The following is a 14,590-nucleotide window of genomic DNA, read 5'->3' on the forward strand; positions in this document are numbered from 1 at the left end:
GAGCCTGTAGGCCTGAGGCAGCGGTGCCCTGTGGGGTGCTGGGGAGCAGAAGGGCTTCTAGTTACTCTGCCTGCCAGGACAGAGGGTTGTCACCGACACGGAGCTTCAGGGTACCACGTTTGATCTGCAACGGGCCGGTCCTCCAAATCTTATCTCGTTCCTACTTAACTGTGGCTGTCTATACCAATTAATTTAAACAAATGATTGCCACATCTCCTCTTTACTATGTGTAATTTTGGTATAGTTTAAGCTCCTGATCCAAGCCTAACCCCTATTCAGTAGACTGAGAACTAGGAAAATATTTATTCACCATAAAATACTGTATGCCCCGTGTGATGTTTCTTAGGTATTTTGTTTGTTTAGTTTTTGAGCTCTTTTATTGAAAGATAACATTCACAAAGTAAAAGATGTAAGTTTTAAGTGTATAGTGTGATGAATTTTGATAAATATATACATTTATGTGACCAGCACCAAGGCAATACCAGGCCTAGAGGCCTCCAGCTTACCCCTCCCCATCAACACCCCTCCATCAACGCACCCTCAGTTCCAACCTCCATCCCTTTCGCATATTTTATTTTGATCCTTGAGGGCTAATTATGTTACCATTGAACTCTTCTATATAATAATTAATTATAATGAACGAAATCTCTCTGAAGTGATCAAGGGAAAGAGAAAATAAGGCTCAGGAAAGTTCAGTTACTTGACCAACAGAGACCAGTTACAGGTGGTACCTCTTGCTTCTCCCAGTAATTCAGATAGTAAACAAAAAAGCTGATAGAAGGTGAAAGCTAGTTAGCAGAGTTATTAAAGGTGGTCAGAAGAATTATTTTCTAAATAAATTTTCCTTGTATTTATGAGACCTTGAATGCCACAGTGAGTTGGAAGCAGGTACGACTATGACCATGAGACCTAACCAGCGTTGTTCTAGGTATTATCTCATGTGTGTTATCTTCCTTTCTTATCACGACGCAGCTTTCCCAGGTAAGTACGAACATCCTCCCTGTCTTACAGGTGAAGAAGCAGAAGCACAGGGTCATTAAGTCATTTACCCAAGATCACAGAGCTAGTTCTTGGTGCCTCCTGGATTTTAATGCAGAATTTGTACTCCTGAGCACTGCACTATATATTTTTTCTTTTCCATATCCTTTCAAAATAGATAAAAATCATATGATTAAAGAAAAAAATTAAAGAATATTCAATGAAAGTTGAAATCTAAATTCTTTAGCCCAAATTGAGTTTTTGTTTTTTGAGGAAGATTAGCCCTGAGCTAATATCTGCTGCCAATCTTCCTCTTTTTGCTGAGGAAGATTGGCCCTGAGCTAACATCAGTGTCCATCTTCCTCTACTTTATATGTGGGATGCCTACCACAGCATGGTTGCTGAGCAGTGCTATGTCTGCACCTGGGATCTGAACCGGCGAACCCTGGGCCGCCGAGAAGCAGAACGTGCACACTTAACTGCTGCGCCACCAGGCCGACCCCCTAAATGGATTTTGATTTCATCTTATTATTATTATCTAGATTTTACAGATGAATATTTATTAGCTGAATTATAAGTGCACCTTTTAGCCTTCTAGATAATGTTGATAAGAGTCCTAGAAATATAAAACTTAAGTTAACATCTCATGATCAAGTTATAGTTACCATCAAGTGGACTCACCGAACTTAGGGAATCTTGGTCAGAAATATCCCCAAGAGACCATCCCAAAGGTCTGGGAAGCGGCAGATATACAGATGATCTGACAAGGGACGTGTATAGAGGCTTATGAGGGGCGATGTTTTCCGGCCATTGTGTTGGCTCCATCTCTTTCCGACATATAGTCTAACCATTGTCACCCATGCCCATTTGATTTATAACCTTGTCTTCATTTCCCATGGAACTGGACCTCTCCCTGGACCTGGATATCTTACTATCTAAACCCAAACATAATGGCTACTGAATAGCCATTAATGTGTTGTCTCAATTTTCATAACCAGACATGAAAGTTTCACAAGTGTCCACCTTGCCCCTCAAATGATTTCCCTCAAATAAAACATCTCTCAACATGAAATGATTGTGTGTTGAGGGTGAGGATGGGGCCCCCATTCTTCCCCAAGTATGTCAAAGCAAATTAGAAATAACAGGAAGCTAAATCTGCACAAATTTATCCATTTATCCATAATACCCATTTCAACTAAAGCTTCTAAACTTATGTTAGCCACTTACTGAGGATCAGTTACCCGACTTGCTGAGTGTTAATTATTCCCGTGGCTCTGAATTACATGGTGAAAATTCAGATTTAAAAGAGAGTATGCTGGAGTCAGAGCAATAAACACAGCTCCTGCTGCTGCTTCTTTGATTTTTTTTTATAATCAATGGAATATTTATTACTCTTTCTACTCAAATACACCCACACAAACACACACACATATATTTGGTGACCCCTAAGATGAACACCTGGACTACCATGGATTGAATATTTGCATCCCCCCCAAATTCATATGTTGAAATCCCCACCCCCAAGGGTGTTGATATTAGTAGGTGGGAACTTTGGGAGACGCTTAAGTCACGGGTGGAGCCCTCCTGAAGGGAATTGGTGCCTTATGAAAGAGGCTCCAAAGAGCTCCCTATTTCTTCTGCCATGTGAAGAAATAACAAGAACTTTGCCACCCGGAAGAGAGCCCTCACCCATCTGTGCTGACCCTTATCTTGAACATTCAGCCTCCAGAACTGTGAGAAATAAATTCCTGTTGTTAATAAGCTACCCTGTCTGTGGAATTTTGTTATAGCGTCGGGAACAGACTAAGACATGAACCATACTTAGGAGGAGAGAAAATATAGTATATGTGTTAAAGGCACGTGACACAAGAATTCAGAGAAGGTCAAGATCAATGTCACCTTGAGTATTTGGACAGACTTCATGGGGAATATAGAACTTATATATTTGTAAGTTTGTCCTTGAGGAATGAGAAGGACTTGTGTGAACCATCAGAGAAGCAGCGGGCTATCTTGGTGTGAAGCAGCATGAACATAGGCAGCAGCATGGTTTTTGTTGGGAAGAATGAGGCTAATTCAAAAAAAGTAAAGCTTGAACATGGGCATTTACATCGGTCAAGGAGGGGCTTATAAATCTGGAGACAAATTATGAAAGACTTGAGATTTTTAATGTCAGATAAACACAGAAATGTTGAAGTTCAGAATTAAAGAATGACTTCGTGAAAGAGATCGTTCGGTATGTTTATTTTGGATCAATCACATAACAGAGACTTTAAGCAAAAAGATGACTTTGGAAACTGTAGAAGTAAGGGAGCGAATAGGGTGGCAGTGGAGGGGAAAGAAAAAGGGAGGATGTGGGAAATACTGCAGAATAATAACTATGAAGGTAGAGATCAAACAGAAGGATGAATCCGATGGATCCCAATATATTAAGTCTCCCGTTGGAAATGCTACTGACTAAAGGAAGGAAGATGGAATGGAAGCTGCATTGGTTGAAAGGGGATAAATTCAGTTTTGTATGTATTAATTTTGGTATCCATGTTGAAATGTTCTATATGCATGTTCTCTGGGATGGTAAATATTGGTAGCAAATTCACAGATATGATGACATTTTGAAGAGGACAGTATCAGTTAGCAGGGAGTATGTGGGATAGGCTTCAAAATCCTGCAAGAAAGCAAAGAAGGACCTTCCTTAATTCAACAAAGTTTCATTAGGTTCCCATTAAGTGCAAATCATGGTACCCAGTATTGGGAAACACAAATTCTTTCTCTTAAATTGATCACGAGGGGAAACAGCACCCATGGGAAGAGTTGTAGCGATGTGGTGAGCACTTTTACAGCAAGTTCTCAAGGGAGGGGAGAGAAGGGAGGGCTTGGCAGTGCCTGTGTGAGTGTCGGTGAGGGAGGCGGTTCGAGGGAAAGTCTCACAGTGGAGGCAATCCGCGAGGTAGGTTTTAGTAGTTCTAGGACACGTTGTAAGAGGACAGGATGACCGAGGCAAAGACTAAAGCAAAGAAACAGCTCCTTGATTTTATGAATAATCATCAAATTGCCTGTAGCATCTGACAAATTAATTCACAAAATTAGCGAATAGGTCATGGGGGAGATGAGGCTAAACAAGGGGCGGGATTCGTGTGCTGTACAAAGAGTTTTAGACTTTAGTCTGTAGGTGATGAGGAAACATGGAAAAAGCTTTTATCTTCAGGGGGACTTGATCGTTTTTGAGTTCCAAAATGATCGGTGCAGTGTCGGTATGAACGATGAACTGGATGGGGTATCACTACAATACTGTTAGGAAACTAGTGTCTATAACTTCTGGAGAGAAATGCGATAATTTGTACTAAAAACTTGGCTATAAGAAAGGACAGGAAGGGTCAAATTTCAAGTATATTTATGAAGTAGAATGAACAGAATTGATGTCTGCTTGATGAGAAGGCAGAATTGAGGATAACTCAGCTCTTGGGTCCCTGGGCTCTTCTGTGTGGTAAGATAGGGCATAGGGAAACAGCAGGTTTAAGGCACTAGAATCAACCCAGGAAGTTAATGACTTCAGTGTTGGGCATGGTGACTTTGAGGTGTACTATAGACCAAATGTTTTTGTGTTCCTCCAAAATTCAAATGTTGATATCTAACCCCAATGTGATGGTATTTGGAGGTGGGGTGTCTAGGAGGTGCATAGGTCATGAGAGTGGAGCCCTCATGCATAGCGCCCTTTTAAAGGAGACCTCAGAGAGCTCCCTCTTCCCTTCTGCATGTGAATCAGGAAGTGGGCCTTCACCAGACACCAAACCTTCAGACTTCTTCATCTTGGATCTCCCAGACTCCAGAGCTGTGAGAGATAGATGTTTGTTGTCTATAAGCCACTCAGTCTACGATATTCTGTCATAGCAGCCCAAGAGGACTAAGACAAGGTGTCAAGTTGGAGATCTCTAGAAGGCAAGTTTGTAAGTTGGTCTGGAACTTAGAAGAGATGTCTGATGAGAGGTGAAGTTTTAAAATCTTCAGCACAAAGATGATTGAAACAGGACCTGGGTAGATCCCCTCAGGCAATCTGTAGCCTGGGAAGATAGAGGGCTGAGTGTAGTCCTGGAAACACCAACATCCAAGGTGTAGCAATGGTTTGCTGGCACTAGAGATTGTGCTGTTTTGACCCCTATTCCTTGATTAGGTCCCCAGCCCAGGGTGACCTAAAGTAACAAATTTCTTTAAATTGTATACGTTATTTTTTTTCCCTTGCTTTTTTGGTTTCTAATGCAACTACCAATGTATACTAAATGGAACTGGACTACCGTGTGGAAGAATTTATCCTCGTAATACCAATCTCAGCTTTGGACATTGCTTTCTCTTTGGGTAGGAGCCAGTCACAGATTTGGTGAAAGCTGCTCCCACCGCTTCCTGTAGTCTGATGGTGTCAATAGTTTTTGCCAAGTAGTGAAGGGAGAGAACTTGGAGATGAGAAAGAAGGGAGCTCGCATGTAAGTACGCATGTGCTGGATACTTTACATTCATTGACTGACTTAGCACCTGTCACTACAGGTAAAGTGGGTGTTGTTCTCCCAGCTTAGCAGATGAGAAAAATCAAGACTGGTTGTGTTATTTGGGATCACATAGTTCATAAGGATTGTAGCTGAATTTCATTCCAGGATAGCCTCTTGCGATCAGTGCTAGGTTTCCTGTTTTCTGCCTTCCTTGATCATTTGTCCTATGAGTTTTAATTAAGCTAAAATATTTCCCATGACCCCCTTCACCAGGTCTGAGAAAGGCTGTGAGTCAACACACATCCAGGACAGCGTTGGAGAGAGGGATCAGGTTGTGGTGTCCATACCACATTTTGTGGCATAGGATGGGGATTGGGGGCGACCACCCTCCAGGAGGATGGCTATGCCTCCTTCAAAAGACTAGCTACATTGGGAAGGGCAAAGGGAGAATGAAATGACTTAAAAACCACAACCTTGTTTCTCCAGTCTTCTTTCCTTTCTGACATGGGGTTTAATTTTTGAGACATGGAATTAACCTTTCAAATCTGGAAGAAATCACACACTTCTAAAAAATAGATTTACTCTATTAAAAAAGATAATACATGACCATGGAGCAAAATAGTACAGAAGGAAACATGGTGAGAAGTCATTGTTGGTTTGGTCCCTGCTAATTTAGGTTTCGGCTTTTTCCAGGCTGATAAATCATTTTATACTTTTTTCTTTCTTTTTTAACTCCTTGAGTTAGAGCCTTATCTCATTTATTTTCATTCTTTATTTGTGGTTCATATAAATACTTAATGCAGGACCTTTTAAATAGTTTTTATTACATTATGATTAGAAAATACTGTCTTATTTCAGGAAAGTGCTGATGAGGCATGTTGGGATTCCAGATATTTGATTAGTGGTTGGCCCTCTGCCCACCTCCAGCGTCAGTGGGGGTGGGCTAGTCCTTTTCCATGGAGCAAGGGGTGGAAGGTAACTATTTCGTGATATTTGAGACTTTGTTCAGGATATACCAAATTTTGTAACATTGAAAGTTTACTATCTTTGTGACACTGCGGACCAAAAGATAAATATTGTTTTTCATTGACCTTACAATAATAATGTGATACCCACATTCTGTGCCCTTAAATTTGTTATTTAGGCATCTGATCTCCTTCCTTTATTGATTTTTGAAGTCCAGAATTGTCGCCAGGGTGTGTCCTTTTGTTGACAGCTCTTTGTCTTTTTGTTCCTGTTGCTGTTTCTTTCTAAAACATGGTATGCCCATTTCATTAAGTCTTTTTGAGTTAGGGAAAGTTCTGGAGCCTCCTTTTGGGGGGTTGGGGGACTAACTATTCGTATGTTGGATTTCCTTTGTCTTCGGTTATCCACGATTGCCTACCATTTTCTCTCTAATACTTTTCAACTCTTAGTTCATTTCCATTTTACTTTTCTTACTTTTTAAATTATACTTTCCATGGCCTTTATTAGGTTTCTATAAAATATCTATTTTCTGTTTTTCTACCTCCAATATGGCCTCCGTCTCTGAGACTGTCTTTTGTCGTTTTCCACTTATTTCCTGATCTCTGCTAGCTCAAGTTTCTGCTTTTCCTGATATATCTTCCCTGAGTGTTTATATTACTACGTGAAACTTTGGTTTTATAGAGCAAGTTCATGATTTAGATTTTTTTTTTATTTTTTTGCGTTTGTGTGTGGCTATATACTTGGTCATTTATATCTGCGTCATTGTTTTTCTGAGGTGAGTTTTTCTGCTTCATTCTTTTTTCTTACATTTGTAAAGTTCTGTGTTGTCACCTCTTTCTTTCCCTCCCGCTCCTCCTCCCCCTCCCCCTCCCCTTTCTCCTCCTCTTTCTTCCTCCTTATCTTCTTCTTCTTTTTCTCTTCTTCCTCCTCCTCCTCCTCGTCTTCCCCCTCCTTCTTCGTGTTCTCCTTTTCTATCTTTGGATGAGGTGAGTTCCAGGCTGGCAGGAATTTCCTATATGAAAGAGGTTTGTAGGTATGATCTAGTTATTTTAGCTTTTACATCTGTTCATCAACAGAGGCAGGAGCTAAATGGCTGCCTACAATGCAGAGACTCTTTCCTCCACTCTGCCTCAAGTACACCCTGCTTCTTGGAAACGTGGTACACATGTGTGATTCCCCACTCAGCTTCCTGCCTTGCTCCTCCAAACAGCCAGACAGATTAGGGGTAAATCCTACCACCAGCCCCTTCTCATTGCTCTAAATCAGGGTGTGGATGCGACAGTTACCTTGAAAAACTAGTGTTCACCTGACTGAGCCTGAAGTCTGCAGCTATAGGCATCCTCTCTTTATATCTTCCAGCTCCCCTATTTGAACTTCACTGTATTTGGCAGCCTTTTCTCATATAATACTGACTTTTCCAGGTGTCACTATTTTCTGTATAAATGGAATGTGCATTTATTTTTGTACTTCTCCTAGTTGCTTTTGGGTGATTGTGACAGGAGAAGAGGGAAATACTGTCCTGCCTTTTGTCCTACAAATTAGAAGTCAAAATGAGCCTTAAGTCAATTAATTAACAAGGCAGAATGTTACATATTAAGAGATAAGTAAGGATGAATTAGACATTCTTTCTCTTCTTAATAATCTTACAATTTCTTACTGTGGCCAAGAAATACAAATATAAATAGAAAATTCATCCAATAACAAATTCAATACATGATTGCGACCTAAAGAGACAATAAGATTTTGGGCATTTGGACAAGGGGAAAATCACTGGGGCTGTAGTGGTCATGCCTGGAAGCTACTCTCCATTTGCTGCCTTTCTCCTCTTGAGAAGGCTGCCAGAAGTCAGAACAAGCCAACTCTTCACCCCTCTGCTCTCTACTCTTCCATCCAAGGTATCCACCGCAGATGGTGAAAGAGAAGCCCCCCGTTGAGGGAATAAGGTGAAGCAACATGTTGCCATGAAGTGTTTCCCAAACAGTGCCTCTTCCTAAGAGTCACCTGGGAAGGTCATTATGATGTACTCAGAATCTCCAGAGAAGACTGCGATGTGTGTTTTTCGCAAGGGCCTATAGTCATTTGGCTAACCAGGCAGTTTTGGAAATCCCTAGTGCAGTGGATGGAGTGCTGTGCTCAATGCTGGAAGACCTCTGTCTTATTTCTGGCTTTGCCACTAACTAGGTGTAGGATTTGGATAAGTTTCAATGCATCTGAGCCTCAATTTTCTTGTCTATAAAAGGAGGAAACTGGACTTGATGACGTCTAAAATCTCTTCCAACTTTAACATTCCACGGCTCTAAAATATGCAGAGTTTTTTATAAAATCTATAACTCCCTTACAAAATGGAAAAGGGAAGAAAGGAGGATTGGGGGTAGGGGACTAAGGAAGGAAATAGGAGGGTGTTTCCCTTGTAACAAAAGGCCTGGAATGGAGCTTTTTCTCCTGCTATGTCTGAAATAAGAACTTCTAGGAGCAGAGCTTAAGTGGAACTGGAGTTCTGTAAGCCCTCCATTTTAGGTGACAGAATTGGCACAGAGGCAGAAGATGCCCCTATGTTAGACATGATTTGTATTGATTATTCTGTGGTGACCTATGCATTCATAGAATATTAATTTTCTCAAAAGAAATCCTAAAGCAGCCCTGAGGTATTTTCGTTTTTCTAGAGCATGTGAAAACATTGGTTTCCACTTGAGTGAAACCCCAAGTTTTTCCTCAGTTGCTTTTTAGTAAGAATGGCCATTTTCTTACTGTAGGAGTTTGATTGACAGGTCCCTACTAGGGAGGAAAAATGAATTTCAAAGACAGACTTAAGAAAAAATGTTTTTTCTGCTCTCTTTGGACTTTTGTTGCTCCAGGTGTTACAGGAAAAACAAATTTCTCTGCTGGTCCAGTCCTTAATAATAGCATTATTAAAATCCCCAAGCACATCTGATATTGCTCCTCTCGAGTCTAGGGAGCCCCATTCGTGTATTGATGCAGCAGCCACAAAGGGTCACATTTTGCTTTGTTTGAAGGCCCTGAGAGCCCTTATTAGTTTTGTTTGTAGAGACTCGGGGTACACTGGAAAGCAGGGAGGGCAGGGAGGCGTGAGGAAGCAAAGAGCCCGCAGCCCGGCTGCCCACTGCCTTTTCATTCACTTGAAAACCTCTGGGTGTACTGATTCGTGATTTGGATGCTGCTTCTCCCTCCTGTCTGCGCAGGACTCTGAAGTCTGGGCCTGCGCTGCGGACATTCAGCAGCACCTGCGGAAGGTGGGTGATTATGATGTGGATACTGATCAGTTTGTTCCACCACATTTTCCTTGAAAGTGTAGCCAACTTGCCATTTTCAATGGCCATGGGGAACTGAAACAGCATGTATAAAGCTTCCCACTTCACGGAATTATTTCCAAAGTTCTCCTGGATCAAAAGTGGACTAATCCTGAATACCAAGGCTGGCCGAAGGTGGGCGAGATTTGAAATGGACACAGGTGAAGACAGGAAGGCTGGGGTGATGCTAACTTGTTATCGGAAGGACTGAAGGTGAGAGACAGGAGAAGGCCCGTTGCTCAGCCTCAGCGCTGTTATTACAGATGATGGAGCAGCTCAAGTCAGCACGGACTTGGAAACACCCTCCTTGCAAGGAAATGACACTTCTGGAAAACTCAACCTTCTGCAAGTGCTATGGGCCTTCCCTAAATGAGCCCTGAGGAACTAAGCAATCACTGTCACCAAGTCAATTGCACTTTGTCACAAAGGAAAGTGTCACGCAACCCTGGGTCATTTTTTCATGGCAACAGATAGCAAGCTGTGAGGGCAAATTCATAGCAGGGAGAAAAGAGAGGCTCATGAGAAAACCCTTCAGGACTGATTCTGCTTATGAAATAGTCATGAGTTATGAAATGACCCAGAGGAAGCCTGCGTTATAGCATAGAGATCATGGGGGCCATTAAGATAAGAGAAACTGCGTTTCATATTGTCCCAAACTCATCTTCATGATTGCTCTTCCAGTCCGCTGGGGAGGGTGAAGCCCCACGCAGGAAGGCCTGGTTCTGGGAGCAGAACCTTTGGCATTCTTGATGTTCTGCCTCTGGTTCGCCCCAACACTCCAGCGCCTGCTGGCTCCGCTGACCCCAGCTTCCCTTCCTCAGCATCCGCGAGAGTTCACTTTTCTGCCCAGCCCCTTTGGACTGCTTCTTTGGGATTCTTTGTTTCGATTGTTTCCATGGTTATTAACTCTTCCTCTGCATGTTTTCTTCTATCCTCTCTTTGTTCCCATCCCGTCACCAGGGACAGCCCTGAGCCTGGCCCTCAGGGCCTCTGCTTGCCCGGAAGTTTGGACAAGTAGACTCTATACAGGCAGGCGGTAAAATGTGGAAGGATATATGTTAATGACACTGCTTTTCACAAAAGTTGCAAACTCAGAGCTTCAATTAACAGTGCAAAACCACAGTAGATTTCAGTTCCCCCGCTCCCACCACTATTGTGTGTAGCCTCATTAGACCTTTGCATGTTTATCAGCGGAAGCCAAAGAGAGTGAAAAGATTCAGGGTCAGGCGGCCGTGGGTTCAAATCCCAGCTCTGGCCCTTACTAGCTCTTTTCTGGCAAATCTCGTCACCCCTCTGGGCCCAGCGTTCTCATCAGTTGATGGTAAGGATGGGATGTAGTGTTATAATAATAACACTATGGGGAGTTTGTTATAATAGGTGTGCTCTCAAGAATGAAATTTTTTATTAATTCAGTCCTCAAATATTTGAGCACCTACCACGTGCCAGAACCTGTTCTAGTCACTGAGGATACAAAAAGGAACAAAAAGATTTCTTCTCTGACACCTTCCTATTTTTCCAGGCACCTGCCCCTTTCTGCTTTATCTGCATGGAAGCAGTCATTGTAATGCTGTCCAGTCTATGAGAAGCCCTTCTACCCTTCAATTTTGGCCTCCTTTTTGTAGTAAGCTGCGGACTTCGCAGCTCTTATTCCAATATTGCAGAACACGGTTGGAGACTCTCTCTTTCTCTCAGACTCAATCTCTGTCTCTGTCTATCTTTCTCTTTCTCTGTCTAACGCTCTCTTTCCTTCTTCCACACACACACACACCCTACCTTCCTGCTGTCTGGGTCAAATCCATGCCTCCAGTGGAGCTTAAACCCTTCAGGGGCCTCTTGTGAAATCCACGTACACATTCCCGACAACGGCTGTTAAACGTATTTTCCACAGCCGAGCCCCAGTCTTGACTTCCTTCTACTTAGCAGATGACCCTTCTCTTTGGGTTTCTGATAAAATTTCTCACCAAACCCTCTAGGGTCTCAGTTTAACCAGGATTCTATATAGACCCCTGTGTTTCTAACATCTATGATTACACACATTCCATTTGTTATAAAGTTTCAGAACTCCGTTTCTGTCTGTATCTCTCCCTCAAGGTTTCTCGGCATCTCTATCCGTTTCCTCCTCCTTGGTGCCCTGGGGAGGAACCAGGCTCGGCTCACTCGTTAAGGTGAGTCCGTCTCCCCGAGGTCTCAATTGCACTCTCCCATCCTCTTTGGGCTGCTGCATCCCTCATCACTTTTCCCAGCCCCTCCTTTGTCCTACAATCTCTCTCCCTCCCTCCTTGTCTACGGTTTCAAGTCTTTCTTGACTTAAGCAAACAATGTCATGGGCCTACCTTTCTTTTACCCTTCTACACTATTATACTTCCATGCTGATATTTTTTCTTTAACTGCGCACACAAACTTCTTGAAAATTATTTTTCCAGCAATATATCTTACCAACTAATATGTAATTAGTAAATATGTATATATGTTTATACATAAATATATAACTAATATATTTTGTTACCCAAAATAGCAAAATATTTTACTAAGGTCCATTTTCTCAGCCTTTTCTTCTTAACACCTGTTTTCTACATTCACCATTTTAATAAAATAGTTTTACCCCAAACTGTCAAGGTCTAACTATAATCCAATAGCGTTTTGTGGGTTTTTCTCCCACTGACCTACTCATCCACGCGTGACTACTGATCCACCAATTGTAGATGAAAAGCTCGTCATCCCTGGGATGATTCTGTTATATTCTTGATCTAACCCAGGAATGTACAAACGTTTTCCATAAAGGACCAGATAGTAAATATTTTCAGCTTTGTGGACCATACGGTTACTGTCGCAAATACCCGACTCTGCCCTTGTAGCAGGTAATATGTAAACAAATTCGCTGGACTGTGCTCCCGTAAAACTTTGTCTACAAAAACAGGCACTGGCGGGCAGCCTGTCGTTTGCAGACCCCTAGTCTAACCAAATTCTAGCTCTTTCCTAGGAACCCTGCTGCCACATCTACTTTACCGTTTGTGGTAGACCGAACAAAGGCATCCAAAATATTGCCCCGTCCTAGTCTCTGGATCCTGTGGATGTTATTCTATATGGTTAAAAACAAAAAAGGATCTTTGCAGATGTGATTAAAGATCTTGAGATGGGGACAATATTTTGAATTATCCAGATAGACCCCAAATGCAATCACATATTTCCCCATAAGAGAGAGGCAGAGAGAGACTTGGTAACACCTGCAGACAGAAGAGGAGAAGGTAGTGTGAACATGGAGGTAGAGATTGAAGTTCTGAGGCTACAAAACAAGGCACGCCAGCCGCCAGCAGCAGCTGGAGGAGGCAAGCAGTGGAATGTGCCCTAGAGGCTCCGGAAGGAGCGCACTCCTGCCTGCTCCCCGAGGTTAGCCCTGGAAGATTCATTTGGAACCTGTAGCCTCCACAACTGTCACAGAATCAATTTCTATTGTTTGAAGCCACTAAATTTGTGGTCACTTGTTCCACTAGTCCTGGGAAATGAACACGACATTGCTGCTGATTGACCTTACTTCACTTGCAAAACGTCTTCCTCCTTTGACGTTCCTGCCCTCAGGTTATACCCTCGTGCACTTTTTCTTTGCATTTTTGATGACCAAACTCTTGAACATGCCCTCAGATCACATTGTGTACTTTGGCTCCTGACATATATTTTTCCACCCCAACTCTAGACAGTGTCCTGTCACTTTAACACCCATGAGGACATGGAGTGTAATACCTAGCATTCAAGCTCCTTGGTCAACTTGATTCCAACAAACATTTTTCCCCCCTTACTTCACCAATACCATATGCCTGGCTTTATTGTCAGTTATGGACTGATGTCTATGTCCCCTGAAAATTCAATATTGAAACCCTAACCCCCAATGTATTGGTGAAATCCTAGTTCCCATGATATTAGGAGGAGGCACCTTTGGGAGATGATTAGGTCATGGAGGTGGAGCCCTCCTGAATGGAATTAGTGCTCTTATAAAAAGATCTCCAGAGAGCTCTCTCACCTTTTCCACCAAGTGAGGACACACTGAGAAGATGGCATCTATGAACGAGGAAGTGGGCTCTTACCAGACACCGAGTCTACTGGCATCTTGATGTTAGATTTCCCAGCCTCCAGAACTGTGAGAAATAAATTTCTGTTGTTTATAAGCTTCTCAGTGTATGGTATTTCTGTTACAGCAGCCCAAACGGACTAAACAAGGTCATTACTCCTGTGGAAACTTCAGCTCTAGCTTAGAAGTCTCTGACTTGCACTGCCTGTCCCTCTACCTCCTGCTTCCTTCCTCTCAGGACTCCAGATCTTTGACCTCATTCAGGGATCCATCGCCTCAGTCCTTCCTCTCTCCTCCTGGCCTCAGTTCCTTCGACCTAAACCACAAGGAGAAGCACTCTGTCTGTTCTTCTGTGAGTCCTTCAATTCTCTCGCCCCCTAGTCCTTCCATAGCACCTGACATGAAAATTCCCCGACTTACATCAGCGGAGTCAGATGCCCCCTTCCTACCTCCCGAAACTCACGGTCTCTGGCTTCTCTGGCTCCTCAGCAATCCTCCTGTCTTTCTCTCTTAGGACACTGCCTCCAGTCCTCTGCTGCCCATGTTGTCCTTCTCTGGATAAGCCCAGCTTGTTAAAGGCCATCTAAGACTTTGGTGCTTCCCCTGAGCCATCTGTAGCTGGATCTTCTTTTCTTTTCTAATGTAGGCATTGCCTGTTGTCATTTCTGTTTCTTGTCTTTATTTTTTCTGTAGCCACAACACGCTGTAGACTACTGATTCAGTTCATGGTCACCAACAATTTCCTCCTCTTTTGTATGTGTTTAGCTGAAAAGCCATATTTCTCTTCTTTTCTTGCTTTT

The sequence above is a fragment of the Equus przewalskii genome, chromosome 16, assembly GCF_037783145.1.
Source record: "Equus przewalskii isolate Varuska chromosome 16, EquPr2, whole genome shotgun sequence".
Classification (NCBI taxonomy): domain Eukaryota; kingdom Metazoa; phylum Chordata; class Mammalia; order Perissodactyla; family Equidae; genus Equus; species Equus przewalskii.